Source organism: Thamnophis elegans, chromosome 1 (genome assembly GCF_009769535.1).
Source record: "Thamnophis elegans isolate rThaEle1 chromosome 1, rThaEle1.pri, whole genome shotgun sequence".
Taxonomy (NCBI): Eukaryota; Metazoa; Chordata; class Lepidosauria; order Squamata; family Colubridae; genus Thamnophis; species Thamnophis elegans.
In genome coordinates, this window is record NC_045541.1 from 104,121,127 (window position 1) to 104,132,788 (window position 11,662).

Below are 11,662 nucleotides of genomic sequence, written 5' to 3' on the forward strand. Positions count from 1 at the left end.
CACTGGTTGGCATTTTCAGTATTCTTATTACAATAGCAAATGCAGTGTGTAAAATCTGTACAGGAAAACCAATTGATAACATCTACAAGGATTTTCTCTGCAGGCCAGAACTATGAAAAATGGCGAGAGCAATCAATCAATGGAATGGCTTTCCTTTAGAAGTTGTGGGTGCTCCAACACTGGAGGCTTTCAAAAAGGGACTGGACAGCCATTTGCCTGAAATGGTGTAGGATCTCGTGCTCAAGCCGAGTATGGATTAAATGACCTCCAAGATCCCTTGCAACTCTGCTCTTCCATGTTTTATGCAAAATGGATAAGGGACACATGGGCCTTTGGTCTAGTCCAGGTGGATTGTTGCTTTCACTTGTATCACTCTTGGATTTTACACCAAAATCATCAACTTTTGCAGTGTTATAAAACAACTGGACTCATGGTCTGTCTTAAAAGATAAGAATTCAACAGCAACTTACAGGCTCTCTTGAGCATCAGCAGAGATAAGGTGATTTGCAAAATTATTGGTGTACACATACACACATAGACAGGCAGAAATGTACAGGCACACACAAACAGATACAAACCTACTTATTTCCATAGAAAAAGATTCTAGCATGATGTTCTGACCTAGGCTTCCTGAAACAGTAAAAAGCACACACTTAGTCCCCCAAACTCTCTTTTTACTTCAATGGCTGTGAATTATGTTCATTCATAGCCCGTTATGAGTCACAAATAGTTTGTAAAGAGTCTGACAGAAGTCTGCCAAAGTCTTTTAAGGCTGATAAGCATTCACCTTTATCTTCCTTGAAATGCTGCCAAAGACCTAATTGCTAATTAGCTTTGCAATGCCACACCAAACACAGAGTCAAAACGGAGCTTAAGAATTTAAAACAACCAGAATGAACAAAATTTCTTCCTGCAAAGGCTTAAGTGCCTTTGTTCCTCCTTTATGTCTTATGGGAGGGGCCAATCATCTCCAAGCCTTACTCCCAAGTCATCCCTTTTGTCTTAACTCTTCTTGCCTTCTGGAAGCTCTGCACATGCACATACTGGGAACAGGCTCCCCCTCTTGCTCTGCCTAATCAATGTCCAACTCTGGAGGCTCTGAATGCAGCACATAACTCCCAGATGGCCCTGGCCCCCATTCTGCCTCCAACACACATTCCTTGTCTGAGCCTTCCCCAGACTCCAGGACTGGCCCATGTTCCTCCCCAACCTCCTCACTGTTCGACTTTGCTGCCAGCTTTGCAGGCCACCAGTGGACCACAACACATCAGTTCAGAATGGACGTACACAAGACTGTTCAATTTTAATCAATATGCAAATAGGAAACTGAGCTGATATATTTTATAGTTGTTTTGAACTAAATACAGTGAAAATCCTATTTGACTGGAAATGAAGTGTACCCTTAAATGAATTTCTTCTAAAGTTCAAGTTGCTGTTTCTAGGACATATGAAGACCTTCATTTTATACTTTGACAATGACCTTTAAAATAATGCTTATTTCTTTCTCATCAGCAAAATTCATTTTTGGAACATTTTTGATATGTCTACCCATCATAGGTAGATGCTTTTCATTACCTTTCTTGAAATTTAAAAGTGCCTCCTGTAAATAATGATCTGCTAGGAATTTCTTATATAAAGTGACTTGCACACTAGGATATTTTTTGAGCAGTACTGAAGATTAAAAACTTGGTGTTTTACTATCTTTTTCCACGGTTCATCAGCCATCACAAAAGTTGTAAAAAAGAAAATTAACCATGGCATGATTCTAATTGCTTTTGTTCATTGTTTATATTTATTTTGCTCCTATTATGAATGATTAAACAAATAGCAAAACCATGTTGGCAGATTGCCCTCTTTCCAGAGTAGGTCACCAATGATTTCTGGAAGAGTGGATGAGATCAGGTTTTAGTGAACTCCATTCACAAATGTGATTTCTACATTTTTTCCCACTCCATGTCGATAGTAGCATTATCCAGTTTATATCAGCTCACAGGGCATTCTTTGCTTGGCCATCTTTATTGTAGTTTCTGCTAAGCCAGCAGTTCTCAAACATTTTGGTCTCAAGACCCATTTACATTATTAAAACTGACTGAGGACCTCAAAGAGCTGGTTTATGTGGATAATAGCCCTCGTTTTTATTCTAATAGAAATAAATCTAAGAAATTTTAAAATAAGTATTTAATTTTGAAGATCCCCCAAAAGGGGACCTCCAGGGTATCCAGACCACACCTTGACAATTGTGAAATTCCTATACTTTGACTGGTTGCTATACAGAATGGAAGAACATTGCCTTGCTAAAGTTACTGGTCCCATCCTGCAGTTCTATAATCTCTTTAGCATCTACTGCTCTAATTATTTTACTTTTTTCCCCTTCGCTGAACTGTTCTTTTTTTAATGACTGTGCTGATTCCATGGCATATTTATTCTGCAGACTTGCAAGATCTCATAATAAAAATAACAACAATCCTTTTCTTTTTCTGCCATTGCATTGCAAGACTCTTGCAAGTAAAGACACTTTCAAAGGCAACTCTACATGAAGTCAGTGAAAATAAAAGAAAGTCTGGATCAGCTCTATTCCTAATATAACAACATACTGCCTCATTTAAAAACTGCTAGTATGTTCAATTAAAGTTCCTCAGTTAATCAAGAGCTAAGGGGAAGAAGTAGATGGGAAACAATTATCAAAGCCAGAAAATGCAAGTTATGTTTTTTATGTACTGCTTCCATTCTGTTAATTTCTGTAACTTGAAATTTTGTTCATTCTGTTTATTCCATAACTGAAAAACATAGACAAATGGAAAATATAGCATGGAATTATAGATGACAATGGAGACCTGCTATATAAGGAGGTTCTGATAATTTATTTCAATAAAATATATGATTGTTTTTTAAAAAAAATAAAAATCTCATATGCCATATTTTAGATGCAAACATACAGGCAAAAGGGTTATAGAATAGAATAGAATAGAATAGAATAGAATAGAATAGAATTCTTTATTGGCAAAGTGTGATTGGACACACAAGAAATTTTTCTTTGGTGCATATGCTTTCAGCGTACATAAAAAGACAACATACATTCATCAAGAACCATAAGGTACAACACTAGTCATAGAGTAGAAATAAGCAATCAAGAAACAATATAAATATAAATCATAAGGATACAAGCAACAAAGGTACAGTCCTGCAGTCATAAGTGGGAGGAGATGGGTGATAAGGACGATAAGAAGACTAATAGTAATAGTAATGCAGCCTTCGTGAATAGTTTGACAGTGGTAAGGGAATTACTTGTTTAAATAACACTCAAAAGAATTCTGCAATGCATAAAACTGTTCAGAGATGGAGATTTATTCATGCAAATAGACTGCTAAGCCAATGAGCAATACTTGCTGCTAGTGGCGATGATGATGATTAAAAAGAAACAAACAAACTACACCCACATTTAAATATTGATTCTGAATAGGGTAAAGCTAGATAAAGGCAAAGATGGGGGAGGCACACACCAGCCCTGTACCTAATGTTCCTGAACTAGCTGTGCCAATTGGAAAGGCTGACAAGGAACTTCTACATAGGTTTATTTGAATGTGAATTGGTTGGGAAGTGTGCTTCTCCAGATTTTCCATGACACCAACAGTTCTATTTATGTATTCAAGAAAAATCTTCTTCCAAACTTCCCTAAAAGGGAAAGGTGTAGATTTTAATGCATAGCCAAGCTTGAGTGGGAATTCTACATGAGGGGGAGGCAAGGCCCTCTCTCCTCGTTATTATGTATTCTATTATAGATATTATGTATTAATTGTTGTTTGCTTCAAGTGTAATGTTTATTCAATTGTCTCCATATTTCTTTCACATTGCAATTATTGATTTTGTATTTCTTAAGCAATTTTATATAAAACTTTTTTCTAGTCTTGATGTTTATTACAGTCCTTCCCTTTCCCATCCCTTCCATTCCCTTCCGTTCCCTTCCCTCCTTCCTTCCTTCTTCCCTCCCTCCTCCCTTCCAAACAAGGCTATATTTGGCTTTAGAATGGCATGCTAAAAGAAAGGACAAAGGGAAAAGGAATTGGCAGTGCTAGAAGAAAAGTAAATGCAATGGAACTGAAGCTACATAAAAATGAATTACATTGATTAGATTGTACTAAAGCATTTTTTTTTTAAAAAAAATAGGATTTAGAAGCTCCGAGGTCCACAAACAAGACCTTGGGAAACTTTGCCTATGACATGAAGGTTACAAGCAGACCATCTCTGATCTATAAAGCATTTTTTCCTTAGTCAACATACAATATTAATACAGTAGAATGTAGAAAGGGCACATCCAGACTTCAACATAATGCTGAGTTCTATATAGTATGTTGCTAAGAAATATTACAGTGTATAGAGGATGGTGTGGATATCATTGTGAATAAAGGAATTATCCATTGTTACATTGATAAATGCAGAATTGAAAGTCCCTAATGCTAGATATAGAAACATACAAGCAGTGTACGACAAGATACAGTATTAAACTTTGAAACCTGGCAGATGGAAGATAACACAGAACACATGGACTAAAAGGAATTCAGGACAGTTCCACTGTTGGTTTTTTTTTTAAATAACAGACACTGAAACAAAAATTAACCATTTGTTTTAACTAATGACAACATGAAAAGGATTTTGCTACATTGTAGATACTATAATACTTTCTTGATATCTCCTCCTGATAGAATGCTGACCCACCAAACTTACATTCTAAGTTGATTTGCCATATTGAATGCAACTGACTTATTTTGTGTTTAATAATAGGGATATATTTCTGCTCATAGACTTCCCTTCCTTCTGTTTCAATTTTCTTTCCTCATAGTTATTTTAAGATATTTTTCAAATGTAACAGCCTATATATCTGGCCATACCTGTTCTGCATGTCTTTACCTATACCAATATATTTCTATATGTGTGCATATATTTGTAGATAAACAAATAGACATGGAATATAAAATGGCTTCCTATCTGAGGAAAATTATTGACTTAAATAGCATAGGCAAAAACTAAAGCAGTGAGAATTTTTCAGTGTTTAAATTTTCTACAGAGCACTGAACACATCATGGTTGCATTAATGTCATTTTTTGTTCATTCATGCATTTTTCCTCAATGTGTACTGATAAAAAGCCTCTTTAAAGTGACTGTACATAAGGATGCATCAAGACTCTTTTTACATGCATCTGAGCATGTTCAAATAATTCAGAGAGGTTGCAACATGGACTATTGGAAATCTCACCCTTGATAGTTTCTGAAGGAAATTTTACAAGTTGCAATGGAAGGTACTTTCTCTATCTATTAATCTTTAGACTAGTTGGATGAAACAGACCAAACTTTTATCAATTATATTAATTATATGGTAAATAAGTTTACACACAAAGGCACACAGAGTTACACATACGTACATATGAATTGCAATCTCTTTTTCCTCAAAGATTCCAGAAAAAGAAGGTAATTCCCCACATCATATTAATATGCTTGATACTGCTGCACTGCATCAGTTATATATAGCTCTCATGTAGTACTTAAGAGGAGTAGAAATAGACCAGGGGTGGGTTATAACTAGTACTTCCCGGTACGGGCATACTGGTGCCTGTCGAGAGCATGGGGTACCGTTCTGGTACACCGCCTGTGCTCCTTACCAGTATTTGAGCTCTTTGTCGCTTCCACGCATGGAGCGTATAGCCCCTGCATGACACTCCGTGGAGCAGCTGGAGCGTCACAGAGGCATTGGGGAGCATAGCAGGTGGTAAGGATGCATGCACGCATTGTGTGCATGTGCGTGCATGCTGCGCACATTAATGTGGTGGACACCGGGCCCCGTTGCACCGTACCGGTTAAAACAGGATCAGGAACCCACCACTGAAATAGACATACAAAAAATTACAGTTTACATTAAAGCAGTTGTTTTGTCATTGGCCATAGTTGGAATTAACAAGCATGTTCTTGAGAATGAAATTAGAGGGTCATCATGTCTATAAGGTTTTCTAGCTCCACTAATTGTATTCCTCCTTCAAGTCAATATGATGCCTTATACTCACTAACACACACACACACACACACACACACACACACACAAACACCAGTACCAGAACGCATGAAATAAAATTAACAAAAGGTGACAGCTGAAATATTCTCCCTCTCTCCCTCCCTCTCCCTCTCAGTGTATATCGCACTGAGAGTGTGATATTTATACTAGCTTTTATTCCCCAATAACAGTAAGTAACCACTCAGACCTCTATATAGCAAATGGCAAGTGTTTACCAAAATATGAGTCACATTTCTTTTTGGGTGAATATACAGTATATGAAATAGATCCTGTTTGATTTTTACAAGCGATAGCAAAGATAAGCAATTTAAAAGAAATGGACACTAGGGGGAGGGGGCTAAAGATTTTAGGTACAGAAAAGATATAGAGGCCAGTAAAATGGTGCAAAACGCTCTAACAATGAAAACTTTAATGGAGACTTTTAAAGAATGGAATCAGAAAATGGTAGTCATAATGGCAAGAATGTTAATAATGATGTCTGCTTCTATGGATGGATTAGGTGCAAACAATGTTACTGAAACAATGGCAGTTATAGAACTAACAGGTCAAGAGTATAAATTGGAAAAATATGCTTTACTGGACCTGAAAATAAACCAAGCTGAAGTTTTAGAATGCAAAAGGGAGATACATATACAGTAAATGACAAATCAAGACAGTGATTTTTTTTCCATTGGGTTTACAAAAAAGACTTGTTAAAACTTTGAAGCATTCAATGCAATGGAACAAAGAAGAAATGAAGAGAAATCAAATTGTATGACCATATTGAATATAGTAAAGATTAAGGTTATTAAATGTAAAAGGAGAGAAGATAAAGTTGGTTTATTTGTTCAAACTTAAAAGAAAATATATTATAATGAAGACAAATATAAGTGTCCCAGGATAATGTTGCAGGATCCAATCTGCGTCGGTCACCGTGATCAGAGGTTTGGTCTTCCAAGATTTTGGACTCCTGCTGAGGCTGGTGCCCATATTCAGGGAATTTCTCTCTAGCTAGAAGAGAGGAGTTCCCTGAAGATGAGTTCCAGCTTAAGTCTGAAAGCTTGGAAGACAAAATCTCTGGTCCCAAGGACCGACCCAGATTGGATCCTGCAACAAGATTTTTTTCCCCAGACAACTCTTTATGGACTTTCTGCTGACACCAGGACTAAAATGGTGATGTATGTATTTGTTTGTAGATAAGAAATGGATTATAAAATGAAAAGACAAATGTTTTAAATCTTAGAGGGGAGATCATAGATTGTTTGTCACTTGTGATAAAGGCTGAAAGTCACTTCTTCATGTATTTATTTTCTCTTTATTATATTCTTACTTTTCTCTTTCTTTTTCTCCCCCCCCCTCCGCTGGATATTTTAGTCTCTATTTTCTTTTCTTTCTTTCATTTTAGCTCACATTATAATTTAGAAACATTCTTAAACAAATTATATATACACAAAATCTTGCCCAACCAAAACTGCAAGGATTTGTCTAAGCAGTCAAGAGGAGTCGTCATTTACTTGAGATACTGTATATACATAGAGCCAGATATAAACACAAGTCTTTTTTTGGACCAGCTCCCTTCAATGTGAAATTAAACTAAATCATATGACATAAGAGTATTTTCTGGAGATTTGAGGAATGAGAAACAATGGAAGATAGTGTTAATTTTTCTCCCTGGTAAGTTCATCCTTATATAATTCTTATTATTCATTTTCCCTTCATCCCTAAGAGTTAGGTTTCCTATGTGGCATTTGTCAAATAAGCATTTCTTTTATTTTGTTTTCTTGTTTTATACATTCTTTTAAAGATTTTGAAAATCACCCACTGTTGCTGAGAGTTGCACGACATACATATTAAACAAACAAACCATCATAAATGCATTTATGTTAGATTGCACTTCATACATGCAATAAAATGCTATTTCCTGAGCAAACATGATTCAGTAGTAGCATTTTAAGGAAATAAATCATACAAGTTTCTAACTTCCCTAATTAAAACTCAAAATGATAGTCCACAAAGTAATTATGATTGCTTTAATCTCATTAATATATATTAACATGGCAAATATTACAACTACAACCAATTGTGCATGTTGGTATTTTTTAACGTTCCCATTCTCACTTGGGTGGAAAATACATTTTGCACATTGTCAATTATTTTGTTGACAATTCTTGGAGAGTTACAAAACTGGTCCCTCCAACTTACGGCAGTTCATGGGAGATTCTCACACATATGATTCCCACTTCTTGAGAGTTCTTCAAAACAATCTTTGGAAGTTCTGTAAAGAAATGGTTGCTTGCTAGAGGCAGTTGTAGATCACTCCAATAAGATAATGTGAAAGCTACATGCCATTGGGCTCCTTACACTAGCTTGCATTTATATAACATTCACACACCCTGGGAGAACTGTAGTACAAGATTATGTCATTAGGACAGCTGCCGTAATAGCTTCTAGGGAGTCAGGCAGGAGAAAGTTTTCAGCAAAATCTCATTACAACTAAGTACATAAGGAGAGATTGGGCATGATGGGGCAGACTTGGGGAGACTCATGATAAAGATAGATGGTGAATAGTTCCATTGTTTTTATGAAGCCTGATTTTTGAGTATAAATTAAAAATCAATTTTCCTAATTTGTAGATGCAAATATTCCTGTCTATAAACCTACTGTCCATAATTTTGGGATACCACAGTTATTGCTATATAACAGAATGTATTTGAGTTTGCAAGCCTAATGGAATTGGCACACAAGGTCAGTAGGAACACATACCTTTTAAAAAAAATGACTAGAGATGGGCTATTTGAAATCAAAATTAACTTGCCAAACCACAGATTTACTCTTATAAATCATACTAAATAATTCAAGACCTCACTACAACTCAGAGGTCTCTCACACACATCCTGTGAATAAGCCATATATACCACAGCAGTCTTTTTCAGTCAATCGTAACGTAAGAGTCACTATGCTTTCTGTAACTGTTTCATTTTGCACATGCTGTGTTTACTGTTGGCCAGTAGCAACACAGCAATCATGAGTGAGTATGAAATGTTGAACTAAGATTAATCACCAGGACTATTTTTGAAATGTGTTTGATTCTTATTATAATAGAACCTGGGGGGAAAAACCCAAAGTTGACAAATTAAGGTAAAAGGGGAATGCTAAGAGTTCATATTTTCATGAAAGCTAAATACAGTTCACAAATAAATTATGAAGCATTAGTTACTCTTTTTTGCTATTCTCTTAAGACTTCAAAAAAGCAGGAATTGTCAAGTACGAAGAATTGTAGTGTTTACAGAATGCTTATTGCATACATTAAATTCGTATTATATTTCAGGGGTACTTTACTCAAACTCTAAACTACAAATCTGGCATGATCTATCCTTTTGCGTATGATTTTACTGAAAATAAAGTATTCAGAGAAGCTCAGGACTATAGAATTCTTTCTCTGAGCCAGATACATTTATTGGATTTTTTTTTGCTTCTCTTAATTGAACAAATTGGGAGTTGTCAGCTTTTATTTGATAGTGTTGATAGTTGCTCATAAATAAGTGATGGGTTTTGTCCATAGGTGACTAAAGAGATCTGACAAAATGAACAGTGCCTTTGCTTTAATTACCCATTTAGCATTTTCCTTACTTTTAAGAACAACCACTTTCTAGGTGATAATTCCCTCGCAGTGAATATTGGTAAAACTCTTTTTTCATGTTCTCAAATACCAACTCATTTCCTCTGCTTATATTTTTAATGTCACATATACTTTCAAGGTTGAGAAACAAATTAGATGAAATGCTAAATGTGTGACTGAATGCCTTTTCTAAATGTAAAATTTAAAAATAAAAATAAAAATAAACAGTTTTGTTCCTTGGAAAAATAACAGCTATAAAGGGATTGGAGGTTTTTTTAATGCAAGGATCACAGGTACATGTTCATACATAGCTAGCTACATTTTCTAACTGCGCGTGTGACTTTGAAAATGGTACCCTCAGGTCCTAAAGTCCAGCTGTTACAGCATTACAGACGTGGGTTTGCATTGGTTTGGGTGAAACAGTAGTGGCAATTGGGCCTGGGTCCCCAAACTGGTAGGGATGGCAGGCTGGCCACGCCCCCGAATCAGTTCCGCAGTCACCCTTGCCATAATCAGCATGTTTTTTTGTCATTTTATAATGTTGTGCACAAGCACAGAACAATTTAAAGGCAACTGTGCATGTGCAAGCAATGCACGGTGTGAAGCGAACCAGCAGTAACACTAGCAATCCACTCCTGCTGGATTAATATGTCCCCTTTTACTGGTGAGTTTATGAGATTGCTCCAGTGGTGGGTTTCAAAATTTTTAGAACCTCTTCTGTAGGTGTAGTCTGCTTTGTGGGAGAGGCTTGCTGGCCATGTGACTGGGTGGGAGTGGCCTTCTGGCCATGTGACTGGGTGAGAGTGGCTTGCCAGCCATGTGACTGGGTGGGCGTAACCAACTTGTAAAATGTGGTGAAACTTAACAACGCTCTTGCTTAGCAACCAAAATGTTGGCTCAGGAACTCTGGCATTGAGGTGTGCAAGTCTTAAAGCTGTCAAGTTACAAAACCCTTCCACTCCTAACCCTTTAGAAAAAAACCCCCAGGGGTGTTCAAACGTGGCAGCTTTAAGACTTGTGGACTTCAACTCCCAGAATTCCTCCACTTGCTCTTCATCTTGATGATGTGTAGACAGGTGGGGGGAGGGAATTGGAACCAGTTTTAAATGGCACTGTAGATTTGTGGAACCACTTCTATAGAAGAGGTTAGAACTAACCCACCACTGGATTGTTCATACAGGCACAAGACCTATCTAAAACTGCTTAGCTTCAACCAGGATGCTTGCACCATTATGTGCATACAAAAAAACTTGCTAAAGATTGGTGCACATTCCTAATTTATCATTGAGACACAGTGGCTCAATGGCTAAGATGCTGAGCTTGATCAGAAGGTTAGCTGTTTGGTGGTTCGAATTCCTAGTGCCGCATAATGGAGTGAGCTCCCGTAACTTGTATCAGCTTCTGCCAACCTAGCAGTTCGAAAGCACATAAAAATGCAAGTAGAAATAGGGATAACTTTGGTGGGAAGGTAACAGCGTTCCATGTGCATTCAGTGTTTAGTCATGCCAGCCACATGACTATGGACACATCTTCAGACAGTGCTGTCCCTTCGGCTGTGAAATGAAGATGAACACTGCCCCCTAGAGCCGGGAATGACTAGCACATCTGTGGAAACCTTTACCTTTACTTAAAGTAATTACTTTGTTGCTTGTGAAATACTTTCATAAACCAGAACATGTAATGGCTAACTAGAGCTAAAGTATATCCATATAAAATGTTTGGTAGAGCTATTCTGGGGAAATAAAAAGGTGAAAAAATCTGAAATCTCTACTTATATGTTGCTCAGACCTTACCACAGTGGTGGGTTGCAGGCGGCATGCCCCCGTATGGCTGTACTTGAGCCTGCCCGGAACACTGGGTACTGTTCCGGTATGGTGCTCCAAAGGGCCCACCTGCCTGCGCTCCTTACCTGTCTTTAAACTCTTTGGCATTTCTGCGCATGCACATGGCATGTACTGCACCTGCGCGATGCTCCTCTGAGCAACTGGAGAATTGCGGAGGCT